Genomic DNA, 19,249 nt, shown 5'->3' on the forward strand with positions numbered 1-19,249 from the left:
ATGCCCCTTATTTCCTTATCTTGCCTGATTGTATTAGCTAGAAATTTCAGCACTATGTTGAATAGCAGTGGTGATAGAGGACAACCTTGTCTTGTTCCAGATCTGAGTGGAAAAGCCTTCAGTTTTACTCTATTCAGTATAATATTAGCTGTAGGTTTGTCATAGATGGCTTTGATCAGTTTAAGAAATGTGCTGCCAATGCCTATGTTCTTCAGAGTTCTAATGGGGGATTAGAACTAATTCAAGGGATGTAGAATCCCTAATTCAAGGGATGTTGAATTTTATTGAATGCTTTTTCTGCATCTATGGAAAGGATTATATGGTCTTTGTTTTTGCCTCTGTTGATACAGAGAATAATGTTTATGGATTTTCATATGTTAAACCAGCCTTGCATCCCTGGGATGAAACCAACTTGATTGTGGTGTACGACTTTTTTAATGATAATCTGTAATCTATTGGCTAGGATTTTGTTGAGTATTTTTGCATCTATATTTATTAGTGAAATTGGTCAGTAGTTCTCCTTTTTAGTTGGATCTTTTCCTGGTTTTAGTATCAGGGTGACATTTGCTTCATAGAATGGGGAAGATTCCATCCTCCTCAATTTTTTGGAATAATTTCTGCAGTATGGGAATAAGCTCTTCTTTGAAGGTTTGATAGAATTCTGATGTGAAGCTACATGGACCAGGGCATTTCTTTTGTTGGGAGGTTTTTTGTTGTTTCTTCAATCTCAGTACTTGAAATTGGTCTGTTCAGATCAGTTTCTTCTTGATTAAGTCTAGGGAGAGGGTGAGATTCCAAATATTGTTTCATATCCTCTACATTGTTAAATTTCTGGGTGTAGAGTTTCTTGTAATATTCAGAGATAATCTCTTGTATCTCTGTGGCATCTGTTTTTATTTTCCCTTTATCATTGCTGATTGAGGTTACTAGAGCTTTTACTTTTCTATTTCTAGTTAGTCTGGTCAAAGGTTATCAATTTTCAAAAAAATAACTTTTTGTTTCATTAATTTTTTGAATAATTTTTTTTTGTTGTTGTTTCCAATTTCATTAATCTCTGGTTTAATTTTGGCTATTTCCTTTCTTCTGCTGGATTTAGGGTTAGGTTGATCTTCTTTTTCCAATTCCCTAAGATGTTTTGTGTGCATTTTAATGCACTCTCTTTCTGTTTTTCGAAGGTAGGCATCTAGCACAATAAATATTTCTCTCAGGACTGCTTTTGCTGTATCCCAGAGGTTTTGGTAACTTGTGTCTTTATTCTCGTTATGTTTGAGGAATTAACAAATTCCTCTGTTCTCTCTTCCTGAACCCAACTATCATTCAGCATAAGGTTGCTTAGTTTCCAAGACTTTGTGTAGGAATGAACAATTTTGTTGGAGTTGAGCTTGCCATTATAGCCTTGTGGTCTAAGAGATGTGGAATTATTTCTATTCCTTTAATTTTCCTAGGTTTGATTTGTATCCTAGGATGTGATCTATTTTGGAGTATGTTCCATGAGCTGATAAGAAAAACATATATTCTTTTGCTTTGGGATAGTGTGTTCTATAGATGTCTACTAATCCCATTTGTTCTAGGGTCACATTTAAGTCCTTTGTATCCTTGTTTAGTTTCTGTTTAGAGCAGCAGTTCTCAACCTGTGGGTTGCAACCCCTTTGTAACAATGAAAATACATCCTGCATATCAGATATTTACATTATGATTCATAACAGTAACAAAATTACAGTTATGAAGTAGTAACAAAAATAATTATATGGTTGGGGGCCACAACAACATGAGGCACTGTATTAAATGGTCGTGGTATGAGGAGGCATTAGGAAGGGTGAGAATCACTGGTTTAGAGGATCTGTCCAGTTCTGCCAGAGGAGTGTTAAAGTTCTCAGCTATTATGGTGTTATGGTATATCATATTGCTCAGACCCCTCAAGGTCTATTTCATAAATCTGGGAGCATTTAAGTTAGGTACATAAATGTTTAAAATTGAGATGTCGTCTTGTTGTATTGTTCCTTTGACCAGTATGAAGTTTCCATCTTTGTCTTTCTTAAGGTTTTGTATGTTTCTAAAAATACTAATTATTTTTAAGAAAATAAGTCATTTTTATGCTTATTTAAACAGTAGTTAGGAATTACTTTTATTAAAAACTTACCCTCTATCATTTCTCTTTATTTTAGCTAAATGAAACAACCTGAAAGCTAAGATAATGTTTAGTGCAGCAGTTTTCAACCCACAGGAACTGTATTAAAGGGCTGTGGCATTAGGAAGGTTGAGAACCACTGGTTTAGTGTGAGAAACTCAAATTGATTTAAAAATAAAATAAACAATGGACATTGATGAGGATGTCAGAAAAGGGAATACTTACATACTGCTGGTTGGAATCTGAATTAGTACAACCTCTCTTAAAAACAGTGTGGTATTTCCTCAAAGAACTAAAAAGAGACCTACCATTCAATCCAACATTCACACAACCAGGTATCTACCTAAAGGAAAGAATTCTTGATATTAAAGAAACACAAATGGTCACATTATTCACAATGCATAAGTCATGTAATCAACCTATATGTCCAGCAGTAATAGATGATTAGATAAAGAAAACACATGCACGCATGCACACATATACACAAACACGCACGCACACACAACACAGAACACTACTCAGCCATAAAAAGAATGTCTTCTGCAGCAGCATGGGGAGAACTGGAGGTCATTATCTTATGTGAAATAACTCAGAAATTTGTACGTGGAAGATAAATGATGGATATACATGCATATACAGAATGAAATAATACTCATTAGTGATGCAAAAAGGTGGGAAGGTGGGAGGGGTATAAGGAAGTCCCTACTGTGTACAACATACACTATTTAGGTTATGGGTACACTAAAGTGCAGACTTCATCCCTACATAACACATATATGTAATAAAACGTTGTTTTACTCCCTAAATCTATAAACATTTTTAAAAAGCAAAAAAAAAAAAAGAAAGAAAGAAAGGAAAAAGAAGAAACTTAAATGGGAAAGCAATCAAGGTGAGGATAATTGGATGCTCATGAAAAGTTTAAGTATCAGATAGGCGGGATCTGGTGTTCTTGCTATCGCTTAGTGTGTACCATGGGTTAGGATTCTTTCTTACTTTTTCACCTCATAAATTGATTAATAATTTTTGATGTTTATTTAACAGTGAAATTCTTAATTCTGAGATAAAATTTACTTGCATCAAATTCTCTTTTCTTCACATATAACATACAAGAATTAGAGAGTTGCTTGCTGTGGATTGAATGTGCCCTCATGGAGCATGTTGGAAACTTCATTTCCAACCCAGTAGTATTGCGAGGTGGAGCCTACTGAAAGGTGGAGTAAATAGCTTATTGCCCTCAGCACAAGAATGGGTTTGTTATAAGGGGGGGACTCAGCCCCCTTTTACTATCACTCTCTAGAAGACTCTCACAAGACACCAGCCCCTTGATCTTGGACTTCCCAGCCTCCAGAAACATGAGCCAATAAATTTCTGCTCATTATAAATTACCTTATTGGTTTTCTGTTACAGCAGCACAAACAGACTAAGACACTCCCTGTTATCTATGTCACTGTAAAAATACATATTATGTGCCAGGCATATTGATGAACAAGAGAATTTCTGCTCACAAGAAACTTTCATTCTCATAAAAGAGATAGGTAAATAAACCTTCAAGAATGTGTCAGTGTGGTAAATGTTTTACTAGGTGGATGTGGACAGGAGAGAGGGACCTGTGTGAGCTTGTGGGCTGGGGAGACATGGATGCTTCCCAAAGGAGTTGGACGCAAGCTAAGATTTTCTAGCTCCTAGCATAACAAATGCAATTTCAAATTTGACTTTCATTTTGTTTGGAATTTTATTCTTAACTCTTCTATGATGTTTTGCTTTTTTTTTTTTTCCTGATAATCCTATTTTCAATAACATGACAAGCTTGTTGGCATAGCTATCAAGATTACACCAGCAGCAAATCCTGAAAAGACCGGCCATCTCTGCAGTGTCGAGAGGATGTTGGTGGTGCTAAGCCATGAAACAGGAGAAAAGGAATGTTGGAGAGAAAAAAAAGGAGCTATGCCAAAATATCTGAAAGAATGTCAGAGAGCTGGCATGGGAGGATTTGTGGGAGCAGCACAGCAGGACATGCTCACAGTGAACTAGAGCAGATGGTAGAAAGGAAAAAATTTATACATATATATAATATATATTTATATATTCACACATATATTTAAAGGCTGCAGAGAACAGCCCAAGAAGATTGAGTAGGCTGACAATTACCATACCATATTATCTATTATTTTTAGTTTGCAGATTCCTATTTATTTCACTCAGGGAGTGCTCCTAAGTATACCACATATTTTGAAAGGAGGGATTTAGGGAAGAGTTGGTGAGTTTAGGAGAGATCAGAGTGACTCAGTGGAAAACGAGCACAGATGCTATGGCAGCCTGCCATCCCATCTTCCTAGCAATGCCCACAGATTGCTTAATGAAATGTTAAGGGGGCTGGCAGTTGCTCCAGAGCTCAGCCCCATGACTCTACAGTAAGACACATCAACTGCCTCCTGGACTTCCTCTATCTCTGGGCACTGGAGCAACAATCACCGTCGGAGTTGTTAGGTCTGTGAGCACCATCACTGTTGTTCACAGAATTATGAACAGAATTGTCGTGATTCCTGCTTTCTATGTGAAAAATAAGATGAAAACTAAATTGTGTGATACAGAAAATTGAGCCTTTGCACCCACCTGGGAGTAAAATCTTGCACAAGTCATCAGTCTAATATCCCCTTGTTAGTCCAATGTCCAAGACGATATGGAATATTGGGTAACTTGGGGAAAGAGAGAACACTTATTGGTACAATGCAAATCTCAGTGATAACTCGCTGTCTGGTGGGAACAAAAAGAGAAATAAGTGAAACTAATGAATGAATTAGGGCTTTCAAAAGCATCTTCTAATTTCAGTGTTAGCCGTACATATGTCTTTAGTCATCCCTGTGTTTGCATTAACCTTGCCCAGCCCATTCTCCTTCAAAAATATTCAAATTAGTTTAACAAAATTAAAAGTTTTTCTGAACATAGCAAACCACTTAAACTATTTAATATGGAATGCTTAAAGACTCTGTCAGGCTTTGATTTACAAGACAAGCAAGAAATTGTAGTGCAGATTACTTCTGTTTTGTTTTTGTTTTTATTTTCCTATTAGCTTAATCTTCTTCATTTTCCTTTGCCTGGAAGTGAGTTAATTTTCACAAATTCCCACATGAGCCAGAATCAAAGTACACTGGTGTGAAATAGTCAAGCTTTTCAAGCTAGATTTTTTGTATGTGTAGGTGAATCTCACATACCTGTTAGTCCAAACTAACTATCACAGAAAGATGCTTGATACCATCCACACACAATCAGGGCAGTTATCGCCACAGTGATTAGCCAGTCAAAATGAGGGTGGGGTAAGTAGGAGTGACCATGGTGGTACAATAAATACCCATGAAATTTATTGGAATTATTCATATATATCTCAGTCATTCAAATTTTCCATTTTATTTCACAATAACTTTGACAATAACTTTATGACAAAGTTATGACAATAACTTTAACTTGACATTTGCTAAATACTGGACATGTGTGGCATTTACAAACTTTGTGTTCATTATTGATTTGAATCTTTCAAAATTCTTGGAGGTAATATTATCAATATCCTCATACTGCAGATACGGAAAAAGAAACAAGAGGCTGAAAAATTGCCCCAGTATGTTGTGCCTAGTAACTAAAAACTTTAATACTAAAATCCAATTCCAATGCCCTACTGTCCTGTATTTTAATACGTGCATCATGCTTTTCTATATGTTTTAAATAATATTTAGATTTCAATCAGATATGCAATGTCTATTCTCCATAACTCACGATTACATGTATATTTGTCTATAAATGTGTATATCAAATAGACTTATAAATAAATAATACCTGTTTAACCATTATCTTATTTAATATTGAAAATTAATTTTTTTCTCCATGTTCCAATATTATTTTATGATTTTTAGGCAAAAAAGTCTGGCATAAGTTTTGCTTTTACTTTCAGTAGCAATAATACTTGAATAAGGTGTAGCTCAACAGTAAGTCACTATTGCTGTGCCTGGTCAGAGTGAAGACAGTGACGCCTGTATCCGAACTGGAATGCCTGTGTCCCAGATCTTCAACATGCAATCTGTGCCTTGTCAGGGGAAGAAGGGTTATACATTCATTTATAAAATATTCAATCATTTTGGAAGAAATTTTTTAAAAGCTTGACATTGGACTAAATTCATACTCACTGTCACTGAAAATTTCAGTCCCTCATTGATGTCTATTATGAATAGGTAAGTAGAAAAAAATTCTGATTCAGGGGTAAGTGCAACAAAATTTATATATCACTAAAAAAAGAAAAAAAGAAAAAACAGTATTGCTTATTTGTTATTACAAAGAATATATATCAAAAATCAACTTTAAATACTTTAAACCTAATAGTGATCCAGCTTCCTTAAACCTTGGAAGCTCACAATATGAAACTTGGCAAACAGAGAAATGCAAATCAATACCACCCTAAGATACTCTGGTTTCTCTTCAGATCTCATAAATCTTTCTCCTTTTACAAAACCACCCTAAGATATTACCTATCTCCAGTGAGATAAGCCCACATCACAAAATCCTGAACCTGCAGATGCTGGTGTCTATGTAGAGAGAAGGGAACACTTTTGCACTGCTTGTGGGATTGCAAACTAATATAATCTCAATGGAAAGAAGTATGGAGAATTCTCAAAGAACTAAAAGTCACCCTTCCATTTGATCCCGCACTCTCATTACTAAGTATCTACCTGGAAGAAGAAAAAAATCATTTTAACACAAGGACATTTACACTAGAATGTTTATTGCAGCTCAATTCACCATTGCCAAGACACGGAATCAACCCAAGGGCCTATCAACCCTTGAATGGAGTAACACACTATGGCATTAAGTACACCATGGTGTACTATTCAGGTGTAAGAAAAGATGGAGACTTTACAGCTTTTGTGTTTACCTGGGTGCAGTTGAAACACATTCTTCTCAGCAAAGTATCATAAGAATGGAAAAACAAGTATCCAATGTACTCAATACTAATATGAAATCAATATATTAACAACTACAGGCTCACACAAAAGAAAACCATGAGTATAGTCTAGCAAGGGGTCGGGGGAGAGGAAGAAGAGTGATTGGCTGGTTCCAACCTAATGTGCAAAATGTGAGGGTGTTCAGCAAGCCCCTTGGATGAGGGGTTCAACTACAACTTGAACTTTACCTTAGAAATGAAAACAAATTTGTACCCTTATATCAATCTGTTAAACAAACAAACAACGACAATAAAAACCTTGGCAACCAAACAGCAATTTCTCTTTTAGATGATGCATGTGCTTTCCAGTTTGCAAATTCTCAGCCTCTTGCTTCATTAACTTACTGTATTTGTCTAACTTCTAAAAACATTTGGGTTGAAACCGAGCTCTAGATAGAACAGAAAATGCTATGAGGAATAATGAACGGGTCAATGCTAGCTCTGAAGCACTTTGCTTAATATTTTTTTTTATTTATTTCTCTTTTACTCAGATAAGAAGTATTAATTGAATTTTAGAAAATTTAAAAAATACAAAACAAAGTTAACTAATTATGCATAAACACCATTAACATTTAATGTATATGTTTCTGATTTTTCACTATGCATAGATATATATATATAGCACCACCTTGCATGCAGGAGGCAGTCCAAATTATTCAAAGAACATATAAATAAATCAATGATCACAATGTAAGATATATAATTTGAAAGTTTTAGCAGAGGGAAAGTAGGCAAATGAGCTAAGGCAAAATCCACGTTTCTGCAAGGCTTGCTCATGGGATGCAAGGATCTTGTAAGTTCTGGATTTCTGAGTCAGGGGACACCGAGGTGATGTGTTGGGTAACAGCACACCTGCCTGGAGAAGGTGGCGATGTTGAATCAGAAGCTAACTCTCATTTGTAACAATGAAACCAGGAGGGCCAATTCCAAATAGCAAAAGGCTTCTGATTATTTCACCTTGTTGAAAAAGTCAAGTGGCATATGCCAAACAGGATCCACAGCTGCTCTTTTCTCAGCTACCACGAGACCACAGGGGCCAGATCTTGTGTTGACACATGTACATCTTCTACTGGAGAAGAAAAGAAAAGGAAGAAAGTCATCTGAAATACTTTCCCTCTCATATAACAAAACTGTTACACATAGAGTTTCATTAACGTAAGTTATTAAAGTAATTAATGTTAAAAAATGAGATGAAATTTTTGTGAGTCCTCCCCCACCATTGGATGCTCTGATCACATCCATTATGGCAAACATTTTAAAACTACAATCATTTTACAACAAATTATCTATTATTATTTTCTCTTGCATGCATGGATGAGCAGTCCATGTTAGCACACAGTTATAGTCCACATTCTTCAGAACTTTCCTGAAAATAGGATAGCACACATGCATTACTGAGTCTAAATCATAAAGATTGGTTAATTGAATGTATAACATGAATGATCACTTCATATAAATTATACTGTTTTAAAAGAGGCTATTTATAAGACCCTCTCTGCACTGCAGTAAGGAATCAACTCAAAAGCTCTTGAATTACAATTATAGGCCCTCAGAAAAAAGAACCTTATTTGGAACTATTTTACAGACATCTGGGTCTTCTCTTTGAGGGAAAGCATTAAGCCTACTTATTATTTATATGAAAGAACTATTCCCCAAAGTAGAAAAAGACACTTTTCTATAGTTTCAAGCAAGTTCTTGAGCGTTAACAACCACAAGCAGTTTAATGAATTCAAGGGTTTAACCAATAAAGTTCAACTTTACATTTGCCATAAAACAGAGTATTATTCTGTGGCAGCATGGATTATTCATATTTTATGATACGAATAGTATTTATCAAGCTGTTGCATTTTCTTACCACCACTGATAGAATAAAGTTCAACATAACGAGGTAAATTTCTATGTCACAACATCACCACTGTCGACGCACCTGAGTTCTACAGCTGTACATGACCTTACACCATTTAGTTAACACAATGCAGACCCTACATTAGAACCTAGAGAAACATTGGTAGAAAAGACACAGACAAACTTCATGTCAGAACCGACAGAGTTTTCTCTTTTTTTTTTTCAAATACAGAATATTCTGCTTGTGCTAATGGCAGATTTTATAATGTGTTGCCAGCCTATTCACTGAGCATGGTGAGAAATACTAAAAAATGTGTTTTGAAGATGTCCTTGGACACACAGAAATGCTGCTGTGTAAGGAGAACTACAGAGCAATGAGGCAAAATGAAGCAACACGTTTTTGAGCTTCGCCTCTGGGACATTTTTTCACTGTAGGACATCTGTGATTCCCTGAAGAGGCAGATGCGAAGCTGAGATACTGATCAGCAGCTGCGGCATGTTCTTGGGGCTGGAGAACAAAATTGGAATCATGATCATTCCAAAGAAGGACATCCTTATTAAACTACTATGCTTTGTGATGAGACCACAGGAACAAAAAAAATTGTATCCCAAAACAAAGGTTAGCAAATGGTTTCACTGCAGGATCAGGCAGTAAATATTTGAGTTTTTACAGGCTCTGCTCTCTGTATTCAGATCTACTTTTGTGGTGGAAAACCTGCTGTTGATGTAGGTGGATGTCACCATGTTTCAATGGAAACTTACTTACAAAAAAAGCATGCAACATTAGGCCCCAGATCTGAACTTTGCTGACCCCCATACTAAAGAAAGTGTGAACCAGAAGTATACCATATTCAAAAGGTAATGGAGTTCAACTTCAAATCATGTTATGCTTTATAATCAAATTAAGGTAAGCATAGATTTCCACCACACATGGCTACTTTTGAAAAGCAGACTTAAATCGTTGTCAAGGAAAAGATATTCTTATCTAGGACTCAAATTATTTCCAAAAAAAAAAAAAAATGTTGCTTTTGTTGCAATCAACCAAAACAAACTCAAACTCACATAGGAAGATAAAATGTCAAATAAATAAATAAATAAATAAATAAATAAATAAATGCCAGTCCACTAAAATACTAACTTTTAAAAATAACTTGATGAACTCAGTCTAAAACTTATGTTGAAATTTAAAAGTTCAAGAAAAGAGACCTCTGAAGAACTCAACGGGGAGAAAACATTATTTCATGAATATTATTTATTTATTTTTATTTATTTTTTTTTTTTTGTGGGTTTTGGCCGGGGCTGGGTTTGAACCTGCCACCTCCGGCATATGGGACTGGCACCCTACCACTTTGAGCCACAGGCGCCGCCCCCCATGAATATTATTTTTAAAACACCATATCGATAAGGGTGTTGCATCGAACCAGTGTTACGTAAATACACCAATGGGACAGAATAAAAAGACCAGATATTGATCCTTAAATGTAGGGTTCTTGTAGAGTTGCACGTGGGCCTCACTTACACACACACGTTAGTTGGTTAATGATTGCAGTTTACACGGCTGCCTACTAAGCCATTTGTTGCCCTTTGATTGTTTTGCTTGTTTTTACAACTTTTAACTTACAAACAATTCCGTTATAATCTCCCATTCATATAGGAATAAGAAAATTATAACTTCGTATTTTATGTCTAGGGTTGAATATTATATTGACCAATGAAATGAACCAAGTCCAGGGTGTCTTCAAGTGGGTTTCATTCCTTTTCCTGTGTGGGTTTTTATCAAAAGGAGGAACATACTTTAAGCATTTTTCTTTTAAAGGTAACATATGAAAGTGTGTTCAATACACTAGGGGAAGAAAGCAAACACATGTGTTATGAATTTGTCTACCAATGGCAGATTTTGATCAATAGCTGCCTAATCTCATGAGAATCAGAAGCCTCATGAAATACGTCTTAGGTTAGGTGCTTGGGAGAAGACGGGAAGAGCATTTATCTATTGGCCCAGCCCCTGTGGGTTGCCCCATGTGGTTTTAATGGGAGACAATGACATATAAGCAATAAAAATCAACAGTTACTCAAACTTGGGTCGATGATACGGAGAATAATATTGAGAAAATCACATATGTAAGAGGAAAGTGAGAAAGATATGGCTGGCATCATAGAGAAGATACGACTGGGGATAACAGACAATTGAAAGCTAATAGACTGAAAGGGTTTGCTTTTCTTTAATAAAAGTGAAGACCAAATGTATAAGTAATAATATGAAGAGCAAACAAATACAAATCTTCCTTCTATACTGAAAGACCAATGGATCTCATTATATAAAATGAAGCATCATACCTAGATTATGACTCAGAAATTATTAAAGTATTTGATTTTAAGAACCAATACAATTATTGAGGCAAAGAAAAACTGTTAGTACGGTTAAAACAAATTTAAAAGTTATTAAAAATATCAGACAAAAATAGATACTAGTAGACATATCCTAAATCAAATAAATATGACCAGTCTATACACATACTATTAACATGTACGCAAGAAGTTCACCTAATGAAGTAAATGGTTTCTCAAAAAGATGAAAATATTGAAGGTAGTGACTCGATTATTCCCAAAATACTTGTGAGAAATTTAAGATAATCTCAAAGAAAATCTCAATCTGATTTAGACAGACCCTAAAACTACAGCTTGAATTTACGTAAAAGAATAACTATGGAAGAAAAGTCAAAAAATTTCCAAAATTTTAGCTTCATTAAAGGGAGAGGAGACATGTCAAACACTGAAAGTATAAAGCTAATTAATAAAAAAATATGTTCTTGGAATTAGAAAGGGGAAATAAATCAATGACTCATAAGAGTCAAGAAGCAGATTCAAGTATATAGAATTTTCAACATACATCATTTTAAATTAAAAGGAATTGATAATTTTGTCAATACATTTAATAATGTTTAGTTAGGTTATTTGGGGGGAATAATACATCATCCATTATATGAAAATAATATCCTGATAAATTGATCATTCGTATGTAAAGTATGAAGTCATAACTCTAGAAGAATGTATCTGTAATTTTTAACATATTGTAATAAAAGTCTTTTGAGCATAAGTAAAAAAACCTGAGGAATAAAAACATTTCGTAGCACTGACTATATAAATACATGAACTTTTAATAAGTGGGAAGCTCCATAAACAAAACTGAAAGACAAATTAGCTCCTAGTAAAAATTATTTGTGATATATGTCATAGGTGAAACCAGATAACCTCAGTAAATAAAGAAACCAGGCAAATCTCTAAGGAAAGAGCAAGTGTCCCCCAGGAAATCAGCAGTTGCCTTAATATGTCACAACAGAGGAAATACAAGGACTAAAAACCCTAAAATGGTGGGTCTGTAAACACACATTACAATGAATATAATTTAAATGACAATATGCCCTTTTCAGTTTTTGTGTTACTATAAAACAGAATTTTTTTTTTTTTTTTTTTTTTTTTTTGAGACAGAGCCTCAAGCTGTTGCCTTGTGTAGAGTGTGTGGCCTCACACAGCTCACAGCAACCTCCAACTCCTGGGCTTAAGTGATTCTCTTGCCTCAGCCTCTCAAGTAGCTGGGACTACAGGTGCCCACCACAATGCTTGGCTACTTTTTGGTTGTAGTTGTCATTGTTGTTTGGCGGGCCCAGGCTGGATTCAAACCCACCAGCTCTGGTGTTTGTGGCTGGCGCCTTAGCTGCTTGAGCTACAGGTGCCGAGCCAAAACAGAAATAATCTTAATGATTAAAATTGGAATATGATACAGACATGAACAAAGTGCAGTTTATTAATAAAGTTGTCTTAGGGTACTGACATTTCAAGCTTTTTCTTTTTCCTTTTGGCTTTGTTTGTTTGTTTTAATTCCTTCCTCTTGGGGTCACTTAACAAAAAATAAAAGCTGGGCAGCACCCGTGGCTCAGTGAGTAGGGCGCCAGCCCCATATACTGAGGGTGGTGGATTCAAACCCGGCCCCGGCCAAACTGCAACAAAAAATAGCCAGGTGTTGTGGCAGGCGCCTGTGGTCCCAGCTACTCGGGAGCCTGAGGCAAGAGAATTGCTTAAGTCCAAGAGTTTGAGGTTGCTGTGAGCTGTGATGCCACAGCACTCTACCGAGGGTGACAAAGTGAGACTCTGTCTCTAAAAATAATAATAACAATAAAAGCCTCTTTTCAAATTTTCCATGGGAAAGGAGTTGTAAAATACTGAATGTTAACGAGGTTTTCCCGAGCAGAGCCCTAAAAGAATGCTTGACTTTTGTGATGTTATTTCCTTCCCTCTCCTGCTACTGACTGAGAGCACTTCATTATATTCTTTATGGCCTTTCATGAGAACTTACTCAATTTCAATTTGGTCCCTACTAAGAAAATATCGTATCACTCCCAGCAATACTTTAAAATATTTGGAAATAAACATAATTAAGGGTGAACAGTTTCACCACCTAATTATAGGCCAGTCTTAGCATGGTGTGAAGTGTCTGATACATACTTTACACAAAAATCTCAAATTAAATCATCTCATATTTAATAGCCGTAATTACCGGTTATTTCATAATAACCTATTTTCATAGGTTTATAGCCTGGGTGATTCTTCGAGGCCCACCATGATAGTAGAAAGTGGGGAAACCATTCATAGTACATCAGATACACATTTACTCTACCTTCTGTGACATGGCAAAGTTTTATTCAAAAGTGGACAAATGTAACGAAGATTTGGGTAGTTTCTGGTAGATTATTTTCACTTATTAAGCTATTCTTATCAAAGTAAGATTCAAATTCATCATATTTAAATTTCCTTAACACCAAATGGGCTGGCTGTCTATGGACCGTGCATCAGTTGTCTATATTCAAATACTGATACACATTTTAAGTTACATCTTACGAAAAACATGTATCAAGGAAAAGTCACATGAATTATTTGCTTCAGAGCTATTCTCTGAGGTTTGATTTCTTGGTAAAATGTATTTCAAAAAGAGATTTGCCTGTACCATCCCATCTTTTCTTCCGAATCTCCAAATTCCTCAGAAGAACCAGAAACCAAGCCCCAGTAATTTGTTGTCTCTGATTGCAGGGACTTAATCCCCATCTCTGCCTGCGCTTTGGTGTTCAGTCTTTATTTATTTATTTACCATTTCAGTGCCAACTAGCACTTCCAAAAGGTGAAGGTGAGCCAGCCAACATAAAGTGAATCTCAGTGACATATATTTGGGGTCACTTTCAAGTCATCTTGTTAAATCTCCATTTATTAAAATGTAATATGATAATAAATTCTAATAAATGCAGTATCTATTAAAATGTAATCAAGAGATTACATTGCTACAATGTTGAAATTAATTATAGTTCAATATGACCTTATTTAACCTCTTGATTTATACATTAAATATCTACAAATCCAACCAAGTATAAGTGCTAATAAAATGTTAATAAAAATGACACATTAATGGAGAATCCTGAAGGAACTCAAGCTAGACCTCCCATTCGATCCTGTAATCCCATTACTGGGCAGGAAAATCCCATTACCCAGAAGGAAAAGAATCCTTTTATCATAAGGACACTTGCACTAGACTGTTTATTGCAGCTCAATTTACAATCACCAAAATGTGGAAACAGCCTAAATGCCCACCAACCCAGGAATGGATTAACAAGCTGTGGTATATGTACACCATGGAATACTATTCAGCCATTTAAAAAATGGAGACTTTACAGCCTTTGTATTAACTTGAATGGAAGTGGAACACATTATTCTTAGTAAAGCATCACAAGAATGGAGAAACATGAATCCTATGTACTCAATTTTGATATGAGAACAATTAATGACACAGTGGGGGTGGGGGAAGGGGAGAGCAGAGAGAGAAAGAAGAAGGGAGGGGTGGGGAAAGGAAGAGCAGAGAGAGGGAAGGAGGGAGTGGGGTGGGGCCTTGGTGTGTGCCACACCTTTTGGGGGCAAGACACGATTGCAAGAGGGACTTTACCTAACAAATGCAATCAGTGTAACCTGGTTTCTTGTACTTTCAATGAATCCTCAACAAGAAAGAAAGAAAGAAAGAGAGAGAGAAAGAGAAAGAGAGAGAGAGAGAGAGAGAAATAAAGAAGAAAGAAAAATTAAAATTAAACGTGTATCTCTTAAAAAATCTATTGAGATGATCTATTGGTTCTATCACCAATCTCACCAGCCTTAAGAGAGAAGTTCAGATTGTGGTGACTTTTATTCCACCGTCTAATGTCTCAGCTTATTTGGTAAAAAAAATGCCCCCTAAAGATGTCCACACTGTGTGGGGAACCTGTAACCTCAAGGCCACAGGTGGCCCTACAGATCCCCAAGTGTGGCCCCTGACTGAATACAAACCTCACAGAAGAAAGCAATTTGTTCTGTAGAATTTAGATCAAGTCAAAATGCAGTACTCAAAAATCCGGAAGGCCACATGTGGCCCTAAGGTCTCAGGTTTCCCGCCCATGTCTGGAACCTTTCAACTAATTCATTACAATGCAAAAGGAAATTTGCAGATGTAATTACATTTACAGACCTTAAAATAAAGAGGTTATCTCCATTATCTAAGTGGGCCCACACTTGGGTCACTTGACTTTCTAAAGCAGAGAATTTGTCCAGCTGTAAGTACGAGAGATGAGGTAGAAATTTCGAAGTGTAAGAGAAATCTGATGGTCCATTGCCAGACTGAACCATATGGGCAGCATGAGGAATAATGACAGTAGCTTCTAGAAGCAAAGCCCAGCCTCCCTGGCTGATAAGCAACAGAAACGTGCCTTAGTCCTCCAGTTGCCAGGAACAGAATTCAGCCACCAACCTGAAGGATTTTGGAAGGAATGCTTCCCTAGATCCATTAGTAAGGAATCCAACCCAGATGGCAACTTTACTTTGGCATTCTGACCCTGAGTGGAAGAGTCTGTCAAAACCATCCAGGATCTCAAACTATTTAACCTGTGAGATACTAAGTTTATCTTGCTTTAATCTGCTGAATTTGTGGTATTTGTTATGGCAGCAATAGTAAACTAAAGCAAGTTATCATTGGGGAGCACCCTCCTGGCAAGCAAGTCTTTTAGTTTTTCATCAAAGGCTATTTACCATGTCCTTTTCCTGTTTAACTTCAGTATCAAAAACACCAGCTCTCTGCAATTTAGATGTTGCTTTCCTCAGGGTTTTATTTTTAATTATAGCCCATTTGAATTTACTAATAAAGTACGTTTGTGTTTCACAGACTCACATTACACACAAAACCATGTAATTCCTTGCCTTTCAACAAAATATAAAGGTTGACAAATCTATACCTTGGGAGGTTTATTTTAAACAAAAATCACTAAGGAATGTGATGTTTTCTTATTAAACAAAGGGAATGTGTCTAATAAAGGTATGGTTATATTTTCTGCAATTTAGGAGTTTTATTATGAAAATGATCACTACTTAATAATAGAGAACATGATTAGTTATTCACATAGATCAGAAACGAGAACACAATATTTCAATGTATTCATTTTGGATATGTTTATGTTTTTATTGTTAGTCTCAGAAACATAATCTAAGTTAAACATGTATACACAACCATAAAATAACATTGACAAAGTAAACTGCAGAATGTGACAAATTTATCTGGGTAATGGAAGTGATTTATTGAGTATATATTATTATACAGCATATGTCCGGTGTTATGGTGTGCACTGTTAAAGATATGAAAGGAATATATGACCTATTTCTAGAAGCAGAATCATGGTCAAGGAAAACACACTCCTATTCAGAAAGATAGAAATCTGAATGATTTATGTATGCATTGAATAATTAACCAAGAACCTATTTATGCAACCAACATTTATTACATGCGTACTCTATGTCAGACACTGTAGAAACAGAAGGATAAGACTGAATTCTATGCTCTCAAAAAGCTCACCATATAGGGGATACCAAAGATAGGACTGCCTCAGAGAGAGATGAACCAATCCCTCTACACACACATGCAGGAGTGCAAAGGAATAGTAGGTCCACTCAGCTGGGTACAGAAGGCACAGAAACTGGTGTTCTGGAAGAGTTTTCCATCAAAGAAGCCCCTAGAAAAAGTCCCAAAGGATGAGCAGGACTGCCCTACAAGACCAAGGCAGTCAAACTTGAAAGAATCATTGTGTAAAAGCCACAAGAAGCAAAGGGAAGATGACACAGTTGGCCAACCTTTACATCTTCCACCAGCAAAACGCCCACATCTCTGAGGGTAGATGGATGAGACAGATAAAGGGGTGATCATGAAAAGATCCTGAGACCTTCTAAGCAGGGCGAACTTGATTATGAAGGAGAAAGAGGTTATGGCAGGCAGACCACACTGCTAGATCTGCATGTTAGAATGTTCACTAACTTTCCATCAGAGGAAAAGTGGAGACTGTCAAGCCCTTTCCTAGGGCAATCAGCTGGGAAGTCGCAGAGAAGTCAGACAGTGGCCGTGTTATGTAAATTATTGCTAAATATGAGCAAGTGATGTGTTATCTTCCAAACTCTATTAAATGACAGAAAAAAAATCACTCTCTGATATTTATTTTTTCTCTTTTTTTCTATTAAGTCATATACACATAGATCATTTTACATTTATGTATATGTGGGGTACGACGTGTTGATTTTTTGTACAATCTGACGTGCTTACATCAAACCAATCAACATAGCTTTCACCTCATTTACTTGATTATTGTGTTAAGACATTTATGTTCTACACTTGACAGATTTGACTTGTACCCTTGCAATATGCTCCATAGGTGTGTCCTGCCTTTTACTCTCTGATATTTAAACTAAGAATTCAGTCACCTGTAAACTCAGTGGCCAAAATAATAGCTTGGGTATCACAAAATATTCACTTATTGGTGTGCCAATAAGGATGAAGAACTGGGCAATTGCCCTTATGAGCATTTTAAGTTTTATTATAAATATAAATACACTATTATGAACAGTGTTATGAATACATTTAAAGGGAGAAAATATATAGCAAAAGAAGGTATGCAAGCCATGCAAGGGTCAGCACGGCACGCTTACCTCCATGACAGGCATTTTCTCACTGTAAATTTATTAGTAGTCTATTTTTCTATTTAGCTCCTCTTCTTGTCTAACTAAATGAGTTTCTCATGATTTGCCTACTCTAGGTGATTATAAGCGAGTGCCTCAAAAATGGAAGATTGGAGTTTTTATATAATGTGGCAAAGATCTTGGGATACTACCACTTAACCTTTCCTTTCATTCAATTTCATTTCCTTCTTCAAATGTACAAAAGCATCATCCTTTGTGTAAGGGATGAGGTCCAGTGCAGGGCATTAGAGTTCAAGCATCATAGATATTTGATCTTGAAGAATTCTGGGCAGAGGACTGACATCATCAAAGTAATGTAGGATGGAGCAAAAGAGTGAGTAGATTGTTCCTATTGTGATAAGTTCACAGTCATCAAGACTTGGACATGGCTGACTCCACAATCGTAGCTCAGTGAGTAGGGTGCCAGCCACATTCACCATGGCTGATGGGTTTGAGCCCAGCCCAGGGCTGCTCAACAACAAGGTCAACTGCAACCAAAAAATAGCCAGGTGTTGTGGCAGGTAACTGTAGTCCCAGCTACCTGTGGAGGCAGAGGCAAGAGAATCACTTGAGCCCAAGAGTTGCTGTAAGCTGTGACACCACAGCACTCTACCGAGGGCAACATAGTGAAACTCTGTCTCAAAAAAAAAAAAAAAAGACTTGGACATGGCTAACAACAGCAAAAAATGATCTAAATGAAGAAGAAAATTCTTAATCCTATTCCACTTCCTGTTTAACTTCCATTGCCCCATATTTTGCTCCCTTTACTGTAAAGAGGGGAAAACTAACGTTTATTGACGTATATGTTAATATTGGCTCTAAGTTTACACTTCAATATTATTTAATCCATCTGACAGCCTGGGAGAATGGCACTGTTGTTGATTTTACACAATAAAAGCTAAGTCTTAGTAAATGTTAATTGCTTAGGATCCTTAAACCAGTTAAACCAGTTAATCACCTCATCCAGTCCAGGTGAATCCAATTTCCCAGTCTATTCACTTACATGTATTCAACAGCTCACATATTATTTATTGATTGATTGATTTTTGCTCTGGTAAGTTACAGTGTGAAATAAATTATAATCTTTAATGTTATTACCAAGCAAACATTAGTGCATATTTATGTTATGTGTGTACACACACATACATATACACACATGTAATGTACGTAAAAAAATGTAAGTACTTAAAATATTTCCATTTAGCTCCCTCAACGATAATTTATCA

Source organism: Nycticebus coucang, chromosome 10 (genome assembly GCF_027406575.1).
Source record: "Nycticebus coucang isolate mNycCou1 chromosome 10, mNycCou1.pri, whole genome shotgun sequence".
Lineage (NCBI taxonomy): Eukaryota > Metazoa > Chordata > Mammalia > Primates > Lorisidae > Nycticebus > Nycticebus coucang.